We start from the raw sequence: 15,128 nt of genomic DNA, 5'->3' as shown, positions 1-15,128 counted from the left end.
CCAGCCGGCATCTTCCATAGGCAGCCCTGTGCATCCAGGGCTGTGGGTGGGGAAGCAGTAGAAGGTGAAGGTGCATGCTGCACCCTCCTCGGAACGCTTTGGGCCCTCTGACATTCGTAAACGGTCAGTAACTTTATCTCTTCCGCTTTGTGCTTTCAGTGATTCAGGGTTTCTTGAATGTGCCTGTTTTCTCTCGCGTCCACACTGATTTTTCTCAGAAGGCAGCACAGCAGAGGAAGCAAGAGAGTGGGCTTCTTCATCAGTGTCCCAGAGCCTCGGTTTGCTCATCTGTAAAAAGGTAAAATGCTCCCTGCCGCCGAGGTTGCTGGGAGAAATGAGTGTGTGCCTGTGGCACGTTTCCCAGGAACCCAGCCTCATGGTCAGTAAATAGAAACGAGTTGGTTGTGATCCTCATCGTGTGAAATGTAGAAATTGTAACTAAGTAAAAAGAGTTTCTCTGAAACCCTTTGTGACTGCCTTGAGCTGAAAGTGTGAAAGAGTTGATTGTCCTCATTATAACTCATTATGTTTGTCATTCAGTGACTCCTAAAGAATTCCTTGTGAGCAGCAGACGTTACCTTAGAAATTGAACCGTGTTACCCTGACGTCTCTATCTGGTCCTTCTGGCCCCGCTGGTAGAGACTTCCTTGGTGCCCCGTGTTGCCAGTGAATAAAGATGATGGATTTGGGGGGTCGAGGGCTGGCTCATGGTCGATCACTGGAACACGTGGCACTCCTCTGTCCAAACCACAAATGATCTGGGCCCCACCATGAGTCACTTCATTCCCTGGAGCCTGTGCGAAGAAGAACCTTTTATTAACTGGGGCCTCTCCTCCGCCCTCCTCGTGGTGCACCCTGCGTTTAAGGGCCGAGGGACGAGTCAAAATAAACTGTTCTCAGCGATGCTAAGGGTTGTGACTTCTTACAACTGGTGGGTGATTTGGGGTTCAGTTAAAAAGGCTGGGCCTGGGACGGGGGCAGTCAGCCAGTCATTGAAAATGCTGAGGATGAAGTTAGCTCCAGGGGACTGAGTGCCAGCTTGCCTGTGGGTCTCACCCCCTCCGAGCCTCAGTTTACACAGCTGGATATTGGGAGTGTGCAGAGCTGTCCAGTAGAACTTTGAGTGTCATCCACTGGTCCCCCAAGCCTGTTGAGCACTTAAAACAGACCTAGTGCAACTGAAGTGCTAGGTTCAAAATTGCATTTGGTTTTAACTAATTAAAATTTACTTATTTATTAAAAGATTTTATGTATTTATTCATAAGAGACACACAGAGAGAGGCAGAGACAGAGGCAGAAGGAGAAGCAGGCTCCCTGCGGGAAGCCCAATGCAGGACTGTATCCCAGGACCCCGGGATCACCGCCGGAGCCAAAGGCAGACTCTCAGCAGCTACTACTCCTACTCCTACTCCTACTCCTACTCCTACTCCTACTCCTACTCCTACTCCTCCTCCTCCTCCTACTACTTACCACGCACCCCTTAACTAATTGAAATTTAAATGTCAGTAGCCACATGGCAAGTGTCATACTATGAGCAACCCAGAGAACCTGATGGAGGCTGGGGCTTTGGGGTTATTCAGGTAGCCACTCAGCTGCATCCTGCCTCCTCCAGGAAGCCCTCACCTCTCTTTCTCTTCAGCTGAGTTAAGTTTTGTATGAGTTTCCTACGACCACTGTAACAATTGACCACGGTTCAGTGGCTGCAACAAGTTTATAACCTTAACAAGTTTATTACTTTACAATTTTGGAAGTCAGAAGTCTAAAATGGGTCATCAGAGGTGCATTCCTTTTGGAGGCTCTGTCCTTGCCGTTTCCAGCTTCCAGAAGCTGCTGCAGCCTTGGCTTGTGGTCCTGCATCACCTTGATCTATTTTTTTTTTTAAAGATTTTGTTTATTTGAGAGAGATACAGAGCATGAGCAAGGGGAGGGGCAGAGGGAGAGGGAGAACCAGACTCTGTGCTGAGCAGGGAGCCCAAATATGGGGCTTGATCTCAGGACTCTGGGATCACAACCTGAGCTGAAAGCAAACGTTTAACTGGCTGAGCCACCCAGGTGCCCCGATCTGTTTTTTTCATCACATTTTCTCTCTCTGAACTGACCTTCTTGCCTCCCTTTTACAGGGACCCTTGTCATGACACTGGATCCATCCAGATAATCCAGGGTAACCTTCTCCATCTCAAGAGCCTTCATTTAGTCACACCTGTAAAGTCCCACCTACTGGTAAGGTAACAGATTCATTGGTTTTGGGGGTTAGGGCGTGGATGTCTTGTGGGGGAGCATTATTTTGTCTCTGTAAGCTCTTTGTCCCGTTGGGCCTCAATGTCACCTCAAAGCCCGTGGCCATGTCTGCTTCCCCCATTAGACTGTGCTTCAAGAACAAGTGGGGACACCTGTGTGACTCAGCGGTTGAGTGTCAGCCTTTGGCTCAGGGTGTGATCCTGGGGTCCTGAGATCGAGTCCCGCATCGGGCTCCCCACAGGGAAACTGCTTCTCCCTCTGACTGTGTCTCTGCCTCTCTTTCTATGTCTCTCATGAAAAATTAAAAAAACACAAAAACAAAAGCATTCTGTCCGCCAGTGTTGGCTAGAAACCTGCTCTGAGCCAGGCCAGCCCAGTGCCAGGCAGTGGGGGTGAATGGCCGATTGGCAGAGAGCACATACTCCGGAGACAGACAGCCTGAGTACAGGTGTCCCAGGTCTGCTAGCTTACTAAGCAGTTGACCTCAGCAGATCACCTTGCCTTTGAAGCCTCAGTTTTCTTACCTGTAAAATGGGGCTAATACTAGTCTAAACCCCAGGAGGTCTTTGAAGGGATTGACAAAAATTATGCATGTAGAGTCCTTGGCACAGTGCCCAGCACACAGCATCACCTAATAGCACAACAGTTGTTGACACTGCAAGGATTAACAGGATAGGTGGGGGAGTGAGGCTGCCTGAGTTCAAATCCTGACTCCACTCCTTGGGCAAATTGCTCAACCTCCCAGGCCTTGTTGTCTTCATCCATAAAGTGGGACCTCATCATGCACCCCACCTCAGAGGGTGGATCAAGTGGAGAAATGCATTCACGGTGCCATCTGGCACCAAATCAGTGCTCAATTAGTGTTAGCGATTTGACGATGGTAATTATTAATACTACACTTTCCCAGGCCCCAGCTCTCAAGAGGCTGGAGGACCAAGCAATTGACCAAACTTGGAACAGCTCATTGGGGTGTCTTCTTGGTAGCTGGGCCAGGTATATGTCTTCAAGTGCACAGAGGCCCAGGTTCTGTGCCAGGACTGGGGCCTGTCTGGTGTGCCCTGGGGCTGGCAGTGCCAGGCCCTGACAGGTTTACAGGGGTGCTGGGAAGCTGGCCCAGGAGGACTCAGAGTCGGTTGGTTGCCTGAAGGGTATGGGAGGCACAGTTATCCTCCTGGGAAAACCGGGAGAGGCCATGTCAGGTGTCACTGCAGGTTTATTGATGTGGACGGCATGCACGTGACGCAGACAGAATGGCTGGCGGGCGTGGGGTGGGGTGGGTGCCACGTAGCAGCCAGAGAGACAGACTTGAGACTGACGACATCCCTGAGGACCCAGCTTTGGTCCTGACAGGCCTTTCAGGCTTTTCTTGTACCCTGGTTTTGGGGGATACTCTCTGGTGTTTACATTGTTTTTGGCACTTCCTCTGTTGTTAATAAGGCTTGTGTAGGTGACAGGCACATACCAGATGCTAGGCTGGCCTCGCGAATGACATCTGCTTAGCCAAACCAGATACAGTTTGAAAGTAGGTAAGGGTAGACTCCCTGGAATCACTGTCTCTCAAATTCCTGCAGTAGAGACTTGGCTTCAATAGGTACATTTTTATTCTTTACATAACCACAACAACAACAACAACAAAAATCTAGAGGGGAGTGGTTCAGAGTTAATGCAGTGGCTCAGCGGTGTTAAGGTCTTTTTCATGCCACTGTCCTTAAAATAGTGCTTGTGATCTTTGGTCTCAACATGGTTGCCTTGGCTCCAGGCATCACATCTCTGTTCCAGGTAGGAAGAAGGGAGGGAGCACTGTAAGCCGCATCCACCTGTTTTTATTAGCAAAGCAAATGCTTCACTGCGAATCTAGCTGTTTCCTCTTATGTCTTTTTGGTCAGAGCTGGATCACATGACCATGTTTCTAGCTGTGAAGGCCCAGAAAGCAGTCTCTGGCTTGTTAGCCTTAAGAAAGAAAGCTCCCTGAGAGCTTGCATCTTCATGTTTTGACTTCGATTCTATATTCTTTGATATTACTGGTGATTTCTAGCCTCATGGCCTTTTACCGTATCCACACAACCCCTGCGTGGACTTTTTATTATTTTATTTTATTCTTTTATTCGTCAACTTTTTGCTTTTCCTAAAGTCAAATAAATTTTTTTAAAGAACTTTTGTGAAAATCTCTTGTAAATAGTAAGCTAGTGTCACTTGTCTTAAATAGAAAATAACAGTAAAATTAAATACAATGAAACTAAAATAATATTTTAAAATATGCTGCAGCTAGATATGGTCTGAGCTTGGGGTTGTTTTTATTAAATTGGGGTATTATCACATAATGGAAACATTAAGTGTTTAAGTCACGGTAGCACTAGGCAGAGACAGTCTCGGTCTTCGCGGGAAGACACCAGGAGAATCAGAAGGACACGCCTTGAGCACGGTGTCATTCGCAGCGGCTTCATGCTGTACCTGGCCATCAGAGCATCCTAAGTGTTAACCTACGACCGACTTGTGTCCCACCTGGACTGCCTCCCACCTCTAGGGAACCTAGCACTGTCCCATTTTGCCTTCCCTGTGCCTGTGCTGGGCGCCAACTAGGTTTGGGGAAGGAGAACTCAGAATAGAGGGCTGTATGCCCTGGGTGAGCTAGGGGGGGGTTCTAAATCTTAAAAGAAGAACCTCAGCTTTAATTCTGATACAGGGCATTAGGGCCAGCTACGTTGCCAAGGATGGTTGGAAGTGACTTTGGCCTGGGAAATTAGCATGGGCTTCTTGGAAGAGGTGTCCCTGACAATGCTCTAAAAAGATGGGTGGGAGTTGGGCAAACAGAACTTGTGCCGTGCGTAAAAAGCTGTCCACGGAGAAGGAATAAGTGGAAAAGACACTCAAGTCATGGAACCCCAATGGGAATCCGGGAGAGGAGACAGGGCCTGTAGTATAGACCAAGTTAGTTATTTTTGGCAGGCCCTGGAATACCTTGCCCAAAGCAATGGATGGTGAGAGCCATTTATTTTAGAGCTGAGGAGAGACATGATCACACCTTCCTAGGGTTTGAGCTTTGCACATAAGGCAGCTCTTGGGCCAAAATAAGCTAATTCTTCCAGAAATCTGTTTGTACTTGGAGGAATCTTTTTTTCTTCTTTCTGAAATGCAATATGCACTTCTCAGCCTCCCTAAAGAGGGAGCATGTTGTGTGCACATCTTTGTGAATCTAGCCGGCATCATGCTGTGTGTTGTGTTGAATCGAGCTTCGGGATTGAGTTTCCTCTGCTGTGAACATCCGTTCCAGGGTTGGGTCTTCCTTCCTGCTCCCTTTTCTACTGCCGGGCTGGACAGGCCTCCGGGCTGGGCCCAGACTCACCTCTCTATGTGAGTTGTTCTAGTTGCCCTTGCAAACCTTATAGTCAGGTCTGTGATAATCTGGCCATAAACAAGAGCCAGGAAAGCTACGAGTGAGGGCATGGCCAGCCAGGGGCCCTGGTTTATTGCTCATTAGACATCTTTATTGGGCTTGCCTCGGGGGAGAGGTTGAGAACCCTGACCTCCTAAGCTTTGAATTAAGTCAGCAGGGGATGTGTTTCCCTTAGGTGTGGAAGTCCATACTGCATATATCAAAAGCTCTAAAAAAAGGTGTACATCTTTTGAACCAGTCAGCCCACTTCCAGGCAAAATTTATCTTGGGAAAATAAGTGCATGTGGGTGTTCATTGCAGTGTTTGGTTTTTAATGGTCAACGATTGGCAATATCCCACCCATCCTGTAGTGGGGGATGGATTATCTGATGATGAGATACCCACAAAATGGAATGCTCCAGAAGCATCGGCAAGGGCTGTGTAGATTGTACAGTTATAGACGTGAAAGATGTTTATGATAGGTTTTGAAATTAAAAAAAAAAAAAAGCAAGTTCCTAAATGGCAGGTCTGATTCCATTTTAGTTTTGACAGAAAGTTCCCATCTACACTGGAAATGCCCAGGTTGGTGTACATTGGAATGCTACTTGGGGGTCGGATTTAGGATTATTAAAAACATTTTTGCTCACCTGTATTTGTGAAGTTTTCTGTAATTATCATGTGGAGCACCTGAAGAGATCTAGTGGCTGGGCAAGTCTCAGACAGAATGGTGTAGACGTTTTGACTGTTTTGAAGTGGGGATGTCACTTCCTTGAGGGAGTCCAATCTCAGGGGACTGAATTCTCCACGATCTAGGGCAGGGTTCTACCAAACTCTTTCTGTAAAGGACCACAGAGTAAATATTTTAGGCTTTCTGGGCCATATGGCCTCTGTGGCCACCCCTCAGCTCTGTGTTCATATACCTTGGGAGAAGCTGTACATAAATACAAATAAATGGGTGTGGCTGTGTTACAATAAAGCTTTATTTACAAAAACAGGTGGTGGGCCGGATGTGGCCTGCAGACTGCAGTTTGCCCATCCCTGATTTAGAGAAAAACAAACAAAAAAAGCAGCTTGATTAATGGCTTCAGCCAGTCCAGAAATAGCACAAATAGTAGGAAGGAACAGGCTAATGAGGATTGAAAAGGCGGATGTTTAAATAAAGGCGTAAAGATAAGGTGAACCATTCTTTCTCCAGATCAGCACTTGCATCTGGCCAGGGGGTGTTGGGCTGAAGCAGTTTGGGTCACACTTTCCTCTATCTGGTGCTCCAGGGCAAGTTTGGGAAAAGCCTCCTCAACTCTTCCTCTGGATTCCAGTCTGGAATGGCCCGGTGTGCTGAAAGGGAATCCACTGGAACTTGAACTTGACTCAGGAGGTCAAGCCTATGCTAATTAAGGCCGTTCTTAAAGAGACTGTACACACTTTGGAGGAAACTTCACTCTCACTACTTTCCTCCTTAGGGGAGTAAGAATTTTATTTAGGGAACACCTGGGTGGCTCAGTGGTTGAGCATTTGGCTCAGGGCGTGATCCCGGGGTCCCAGGATCGAGTCCCACGTCGGGCTCCCTGCATGGAGCCTGCTTCTCCCTCTGCCTGTATCTCTGCCTCTCTGTGTCTCTCATGATTGATGGATAAAATCTTTAAAAAAAAAACAAAAAACTGGGATCCCTGGGTGGCGCAGCGGTTTGGTGCCTGCCTTTGGCCCAGGGCGTGATCCTGGAGACCCGGGATCGAATCCCACGTCGGGCTCCCGGTGCATGGAGCCTGCTTCTCCTCTGCCTGTGTCTCTGCCTCTCTCTCTGTGTGTGTGTGACTATCATAAATAAATAAAAAAAAAATCTAAAAAAAAGTATAATAAAAAAAACAAAAAAAAAACAAAAAAAAAAACAAAAAACTTAAAAACAAAAAAGAATTTTATTTAGTCCTTCAACAACCCTTTACGGAGTAATGCTTTTTTATAAGGAATCATGGGGGCCCAGGAGGTTTAGAACACACATCTCAGGATCCAGAGAGCTGGCTCCATGGCAGACGATGCACCAAGCGCAGAGAGAAGTGGATAATGCAGCCCCGAAGAGTCTGGGGTTGAGCCAAGTCAGAATGCCAGAATGTTTAAAATCTCGGAGAGGGGGATCCCTGGGTGGCTCAGCGGTTTGGCGCCTGCCTTAGGCCCAGGGTGTGATCCTGGAGTCCTGGGATTGAGTCCCACATCGGGCTCCCTGCATGGAGCCTGCTTCTCCCTTTGCTTGTGTCTCTGCGTCTCTCTCTCTCTCTCTCTCTCTCATGAATAAAGAAATAAAATCTTAAAAAAAAAAATCCCAGAGAATTTAGTGACCCCTTGTTCAACATCTTGTTTCATGGAAACTGAGGCTCAGAGGGAGGCAGGGACTTGCCCAAGCTCTCATAGCAAGACAGTGGAGGACCTGAGACCAAATCTAGGGCGAGGGGCGTGTTGTGTGATTTCCATTTTTATGAAATACCCAGAAATGGCAAATCCATGGAGGCAGAAAGTGAGAGTGTAGTGGTTGCCAGAGGCTGGGGGTGGGGAGTGACGGCTTTCGGGATTCCTTTGGGGGTGACAAAAACGTTCTGGGGCTAGACAGGTGATGGTGGCACCATGTTGTGAATTTGCCAGGTGCCACTGTGTTGTCTGCTTTGAAATGGGTGAAATGATGAATTTTATGTCATGCAATTTCTACCACAATTAACAACAAAAAAGTAGGATGATAGAATAATTTATCTCCAAACCTGGGCACTTTAAGAGTGCAAGGGGTCTGCACCAGGTCAGCCAGACTGTGTGGAAAACCATCCTGTTCTGACTCCCGAACCAGTGTTTTGTACTCGCCGATGTGATTTCTGACTTGGGTTAACAAAATGCATGAGTTTTAGAAAGTTGTGCCTCCCAGATTTTCCACCAAGATAGCCCCACATTGCCCCAAGGATGGTCAATGAATAGGCTCACACTGTATGACTGTTTCCCAGTAGCTTTGGGCCTGTGCATATACTGTCTCGTAGGCTGGCACTGCCCTCTTTCTCTGCTTGGCTGACTCCTACCAGGTTCACTGAGATGTTACCTCTTCCAGGAAGACGTCCCTGACTACTTCCTTGGGCTTCTACAGCCTCACTTTCTGCTGCCTGTCAGGGCCCCCTACAAATTTTTGTGGTCTTTCTTTTCCCCCTTCCTCCACTAGACTGTGTCTGTGACCCACTGTGATCAGGAGTGGGGTCTCCTTCCTTCCCACTGCATTCCCAGCGTGAGGGGGCATGGCCCAGTGTGGACCTTTAACAGAGATTTGCCTAAAGGACACAGGTCTACATGAACTGCGTCACGTGGTAGTTAGAGCTTGAGCAGTAGGTTTACTTTACGTTTGTGTTTAGTTTCTTGCTTTAAAAAAAAAAGTGGTAAAATACATACAGCACAGACTTAACTGTTTTTAAGTGTACAGTTCAGTGGCATTAAGTACATCCACACTGTTGTGCAACCAGCATTACTATTCATCTCTAGAACTTTCTCATCAACTCATACTGAAACTCCATCCCCGTTAAACACTGACTCCCTGTTCCCTTCTACCCCAGCGCCTCGCCCCCACCATTCTACTTTCCATCCCCATGAATTTGACTATTTGTGCTTTTGTGACTGGCTTATTGCACTTCTCATAATGTCCCCAAGGCTCATCTGTGTTATAGCACACATCAGAATATCTTTCCATTTTAAGGTCGAATAATATTCCGTGGTGTGGAGATACCACCTTTTGTTTATTCATCTATCTGTAGACATTTGGGTTGTTTCTACCTTCTGGCTATGGGGAATAGTGTTGCTTTGAACACTGGTGTGCAAGTATCTGTTCTGGTCTCTACTCTCAGGGGTGGGATGGCAGGGCCATGTGGTAATTCTGTGTTCAGTTTTTGAGGATCTGCCCTCCTGTTTTCCACAGCCTCTGCACCATTTTATATTCCCACAGTGGTGCACACAGGTTCCAGTTTTTCCATATCCTTGCCAACACTGCTTCTGTTCTGTTTTGGTTTTGGTTTTTTGGTTTTTTATAATAGCCATCCTAATGGTTGTGAAGTATCCTTTACATCTGAACATCGTGAAAAGCAGTTATTCTCAGAGCATCTGGGTGTCTCTTGGTTAAGTGTCCTACATTTTGGTTTTGGCTCAGGTCATGATCTCAGGGTTCTGGGATCCAGCCCTGCATCAGGCTCAGTGCTTAATGCAGAGCCTGCTTATCCCTCTCCCTCTGCTCCTCACCCTGCCCCTCCTTCTCATAAATAAATAAAACCTTAAAAAAAAAAAAAAAAAAAGCACACCTGAAGTATTCCTTAAAAAAAAAAAAAAGCAGTTATTCTAGTTAGCCCATGTGGACTTTGGAAGAAATCTGACAGGGAGAAGGGTAGCGTCAGCATAACTCCAGTTGCCCATGGGCAGGTCACTCTGCTCTGGCTTTGTCTTCCTCATCCATAAGCTGGGGTCATAGCAGGACCTGCTTCTGCAGTGGGACAGGATTTTTGTGCCACTCGTAATGTTCTGTGCTGGCTGGACACTGGGAGGTCTGGTCTTGCCTGCTCATGTTGCAATTTTTGTGACGTTTCAAATAGCACACCACCCTGAATCCAGGGGTGGTTATTGCTGTGCCTGTGTACATAAACACTGTAAAGGACATGTTTGTGTAGGTGGCTCTCTCTTCCCTTAGATTTTTTTTCCCGTAGGATAAGTTTTTGGAAGCGGGGTTACCAGGAGTGCCTGGGTGACTCAGTTGTACATACAACTCTTGATTTCAGGTCAGGTCATCCTCTCAGGGTTGTGGGACCCAGCCCTGCATTGGGCTTCACACTCAGCATAGAGTCTGCTTGTCCCTCTCCCTCCACCACTACCCCACCCCGGAAATAAATAAGTAAGTAAGTAAGTAAGTAAATAAATAAAATCTTTGGGCAAAAAAAGAAACAGGGTTACTGAATCAAAAATAAATGCATGTGGGACGCCTGGGTGGCTCAGTGGTTGAGCATCTGCCTTTGGCTCAGGTCGTGATCCTGGGGTCCTGAGATCAAGTCCTGCTCAGGCTCCCTGCAGGGATCTTGCTTCTCCCTCTGCCTATGTCTCTGCCTCTCTTTCTGTGTCTCTCATAAATAAATAAAATCTTAAAAAAAAAAAGAAAGAAATGCATGCTTGGGGGTGAATATTTTGGAGAAATACACTTGGTTTATAGTCAGAAGATTTCAACCCTAGCTCAGCCCCTCCTTGCCATGTGAGCCGGCTCATTTTCAAAACTGTGTTTTTCTCATCTCTAGAGAGGTGGTAATAATTTGAGAAGTACAGAGTTGTGAATATTAGATGGGAGAAGGCAGAAGGTGCACAGAGTCACGTAGTGTGGTGCCTGACTCTTGAGGGAGTCTCAAAAAGTAGTGATTGAGAGTGAATATTGCCGATTTGCTTTTATAACGGACACTGGCCTTGGGAGCAGATGAGTGTATCTGTTTCCCCAGAGCCATGGCTAATGGGATGCTCTATTTCCTTCTCTCAGGGATGCTTTCCCTTCAAATACTTTTTTTTTTTTTTTTTTAAAGATTTACTTATGCCGGGAGCCCGATGCGGAACTCGATCCCGGGACTCCAGGATCGCGCCCTGGGCCAAAGGCAGGCGCTAAACTGCCGAGCCACCCAGGGATCCCCTCCCTTCGAATACTTTTTTACACACTGGCTTTATGTCCCTTCTGACGTCAGATCCTGGGGCTACAGTTGTGAACTGGACCCAGGGCCCAGAATCACCCCATCTAGCAGAGGAAACAGTCACCACGTGTGTGATCAATGCCAGGCTAGGGAGAAAGAGAGACTTAGATAGCACAGCACAGAGGGGGCACTTGAACCCACCCTAGGGCAGCAGGGCAGGCTTCCTGGAGGAGGTGGCATTTTGGAGCTCAGGACTGAGGGATGCCTAGGGATTAGTCAAGCGGTAGGAAATGGCAGTGTAGAGGCGTGGAGGCACAGAAGAGCATAGGGTGTCTTGTGACCTGTCTGGGGGATTCATTGTGCTAAAGTAAGTACGTGAGTGTGTGCTAGAGACAGACAGATAGGGCGCGGGGGGTGGGGGGAGTGGGGGGAGGTATGAAGGGGATCCGGATCCTGCCAGGTCTTAGGGATGAAGTTTGACATGCTTTGCTCTGAACAAGGAGGGGTGGCGCGATGGTGCTTGCGAGTCATAACCTCACTCTAGTGCTGCTAGAGTAGATTGGAGGAGGCTCCAGCAGAGACAGGAATGTCAGCGAGGAGGTGGGTTTTCAGTGTCCCTTCTTCATGAACTTTTCCCAGGCCACTCTCCTTTTTAAGGTCACTTGTCCAACTTTCTATGTATCTTGTTTATTTATGTTGTTTATTCCTATCTTCTTGACTGCCGGCTCCGTGGGCACAGGGTTTTCCGTGTGTTGTGTTCACTGCTGTGTCCCTAGCGCCCGGCCCGGAGCCTGGTACGTGGTAGGTGCTCAATAATTGTGCATTGGAATGAATGAACGAACGGACAAATGAACGAACGAATGAGCTAGGGCCGTTGCCATGGGGACGGAGAAGAGAGGATGTATGTACTCCAGTGCCATCAGCCATCGGGCCCCTTCCTTCTGGGGCCCGTGGGTGGACGTTTACTGCAGCCCTGCCCTCCTGGGAGGGACGCGGGCCTGCACTTGGCACCTCCCGCAGGGCGCCACGCAGGGTGGATTTGCAGATTTGGGAGGCCAGGTCACATTCCGGAAGACACTGGAAGGCGTGAGGACTGGCTCACACCCCTCAGCAGATGGTGGCATTCCCGAGAAACGGCACCCAGAGATGGCTGAGTGAATGACTGGTGAGCTCCCAGATCGGATTTAAGGGTGTAATTACGAAAGATCTGCAGCAGCTGTTAGAACGAATCAACGCCTCTGAATCTGAGAGAAAAGCTGCCAAACTGTTTGGTTCTGAATGGAGGTGCTTCTCTTGCCTTCTCCCTATGTGGTTCGGTCGGGAGGAGGAGGAGGCTGTGAGCCACATGGCTACACCCCCAGCACCAAGCACAGAACCTGGTTTGCAGGACAGTCAGTAGGATGGCGCACGGACAAACGGATGCTCTGCATTGACTCCCGCCGAATGTCCACAATTGTGGGGCTTGGTGCTTCAGTTCCTGGGAAAATGGGTTTCTTTGCAGAAAACTGCAGGGACGCCTGGGTGGCTCAGTGGCTGAGCATCTGCCTTTGGCTCAGGTCCTGATCCCGGGGTCCTGGAATTGAGTCCCACATCGGGCGCCCCGCAGGGAGCCTGCTTCTCCCTCTGCCTGTGTCTCTGCCTCTCTCTTTGTGTCTCTCATGAATAAATAAATAAAATCTTAAAAAAAAAAAGATTCAGGAAATGGGCATTTCAGACGTTGCAAAAGCCACTCTGGAAGAGCTAACCTGTAGACCTGGAAGGTTCGGTGGCATGTACCTGCTGGTGCCCTCACTGCTCCAGGTCAGACTGGCATCCTCTGCCCTCTGGCCCACTGTGGCCACAGGCTCCCCGTCTGTCCCTGATGCTGCGCTCTGTGATGGCTCATATAGATACAACCCGAGAGGTGGCTCGCACTCCTCGCCCCCTCTTTCTTCGGGAGCTCTTGTTTTCTTGGCTTTGGCCGATAGTGCTAATGCATTTACAAAGAGTGAGCGAGGCCACACAAGACATAGCAGCTGGCCCCTGTGTGGAGCGAGCTTCTGGAGTGTTTTGGAAGAGACCGACGTGTCTTAAATTAAGCATGACATATGTGATGCATTTAAAGTAAGGTTTTAAAGCGTACATTTCAATCGGTTTCCTTGTGTTTTTTATGACAGGTTCAGCGAAACCCTGAGAGTCCTGTGTTTCTAGGTTTGGGAGAGACTTCAAAATGTTCCTTAGCTGTTTATTGTGGTGGTTCAAAAAACAAAACAAACAAAACAAAACCAAAACAAAACCAAAAAACGTGTCTCTTTTCCCCCCTTTGTTCACTAATGTATTAATTCGCAGATGCGTTGGTACAGCCATATTTATATACCAGGCATTTGCCAGGCATTTGAAACGGAAACTCAAGAGGAAGCCCAAGATGTGAAGCAGATTACAGATAACAGAGACATTGTTTGGTTACGAGGAGTATGGACCAAGACTCTTCTTTCCCCCTTTACTGCCCTGTGGGATGGCCCCTGAGCTGGGTGGGTTCAAGGATCCCAGAGCAGGGAGACACGCATGTACCGTTGATCCTAATTTGCCAGCGGTTGCTGTGGGTGACTTCCTTCCCCAGGACAAGCTGTGCAGGGAAGCTTCCCAGCCACACTTGGGCAGATGAGCTGGCGGCAGGACAGTGAAGGGTTAATGTGGTCACAGCAGGTGGCTGACAGCAGGCCTGTTGAGCAGTAGAGCTTCTCCCTATGGTCCAGCAAAACTGGGGGCTTGGGGTGCTCTTGGGGAGGTCAGCAGATTGAGCTTCCAGCTTAGCTCTTCACAGGGTTTTGTCATCTAGTAGCAATTGACCGTTGGCCACTACCCAGCTTGCCAGAACCGGAGTAACTCTTCCTGTGTCCTAGATTGCTTAGCATCATGAAACTGGAGGTACCTGTCCTTGTTCAGAATCCTTGAAAGGGAACTACTGGGTGGCTCAGTGGTTGAGCGTCTGCCTTCAGCTCAGGGCATGATCCCGGGGTCCTGGGATCGAATCCCACATTGGGCTTCCTGCAGGGAGCCTGCTTCTCCCTCTATGTCTCTGCCTCTATGCCTTTCATGAATAAATAAGTAAAATCTTAAAAAAAAAAAAAATCCAAGAAGAGTAGGGAGCAGAAGAATACCTCTTCATTCATCTATTTATTCATTCAACTGTTATTTATGAACTCAACAAGTATGTATTCAGTGCTATTATATGTCAGGCCGCCGTGCTAGCTTCTGGGGACTCTGGATGCCTTCTGGGGGCTTGCTGTTGAAAGGGAGAGGTGAGTATAAAGTGAAAGTTCAGGCAGCATTAAATACGGCTATGGAGCTATGACGAGTCCTGCCAAGGATGTCTGGTGCTCCATGGACATGTAAGAGGAAGATTGTACCAGGTTGTGTGTGTGTAGTGGTTGGGGGTGGGGAGGATTGCAGAGATGCCTGAGCTCTGTTCTGAGGGCTGGGCCGGTGTCTGTGTGAATGAGAAGGGTATTCCAGCCAGCAGGCACAGCTTGTGCAAAGGCCCTGAGGTGGTGTTTCAGGACCTGGAGCAGATGGAATGTTCAAATACTTCTGAGCCAGGAGAAACAGCTCCCAAATTAGCCAACAACTTGCATTCTCTCGTGTCGCCTCTCAGCCTGGGGAGTCTTCCGGGATCACCATTCCCAATTCTAAGCAGCTAATACTAATCCTGTGCTCCCACATCCCCCTTTATATACCATGGTATTTATTACCTAGAGTTGTAATTGCTGCTGCTGCTGTGTGTGTGTGTGTGTGTGTGTGCATGTGTGTTTCTTACACAAGACTGTGAGTTCCCTGAACACGGGGGACTTTTCTTGCTCATCTTGGCACACGTG

The 15,128-nt window shown here is 48.2% G+C and overlaps 1 protein-coding gene across 4 annotated transcripts in view; it reads left to right on the top strand.

The window, feature by feature from the left end:
• Positions 1-15,128, top strand: part of KIAA1671 (KIAA1671 ortholog) — a 201,878-nt gene that overhangs the window by 41,705 nt on the left and 145,045 nt on the right. For 3 of the 4 annotated variants that reach the window (XM_055322899.1, XM_055322898.1, XM_055322900.1), the window contains exons 3-4: positions 160-298; positions 2,121-2,220. The gene's annotated coding sequence lies outside the window, so the exon portion shown is untranslated. Of the gene's footprint in view, positions 1-159; positions 299-2,120; positions 2,226-15,128 lie in introns of all 4 variants that reach the window. The other variant, XM_055322901.1, reaches the window with a different exon arrangement.

This window comes from Nyctereutes procyonoides, unplaced genomic scaffold (genome assembly GCF_905146905.1).
Source record: "Nyctereutes procyonoides isolate TBG_1078 unplaced genomic scaffold, NYPRO_anot_genome, whole genome shotgun sequence".
Lineage (NCBI taxonomy): Eukaryota > Metazoa > Chordata > Mammalia > Carnivora > Canidae > Nyctereutes > Nyctereutes procyonoides.
Note: the sequence above shows the minus strand (reverse complement) of the source record. Positions and strands in the feature narration are given on the sequence as shown.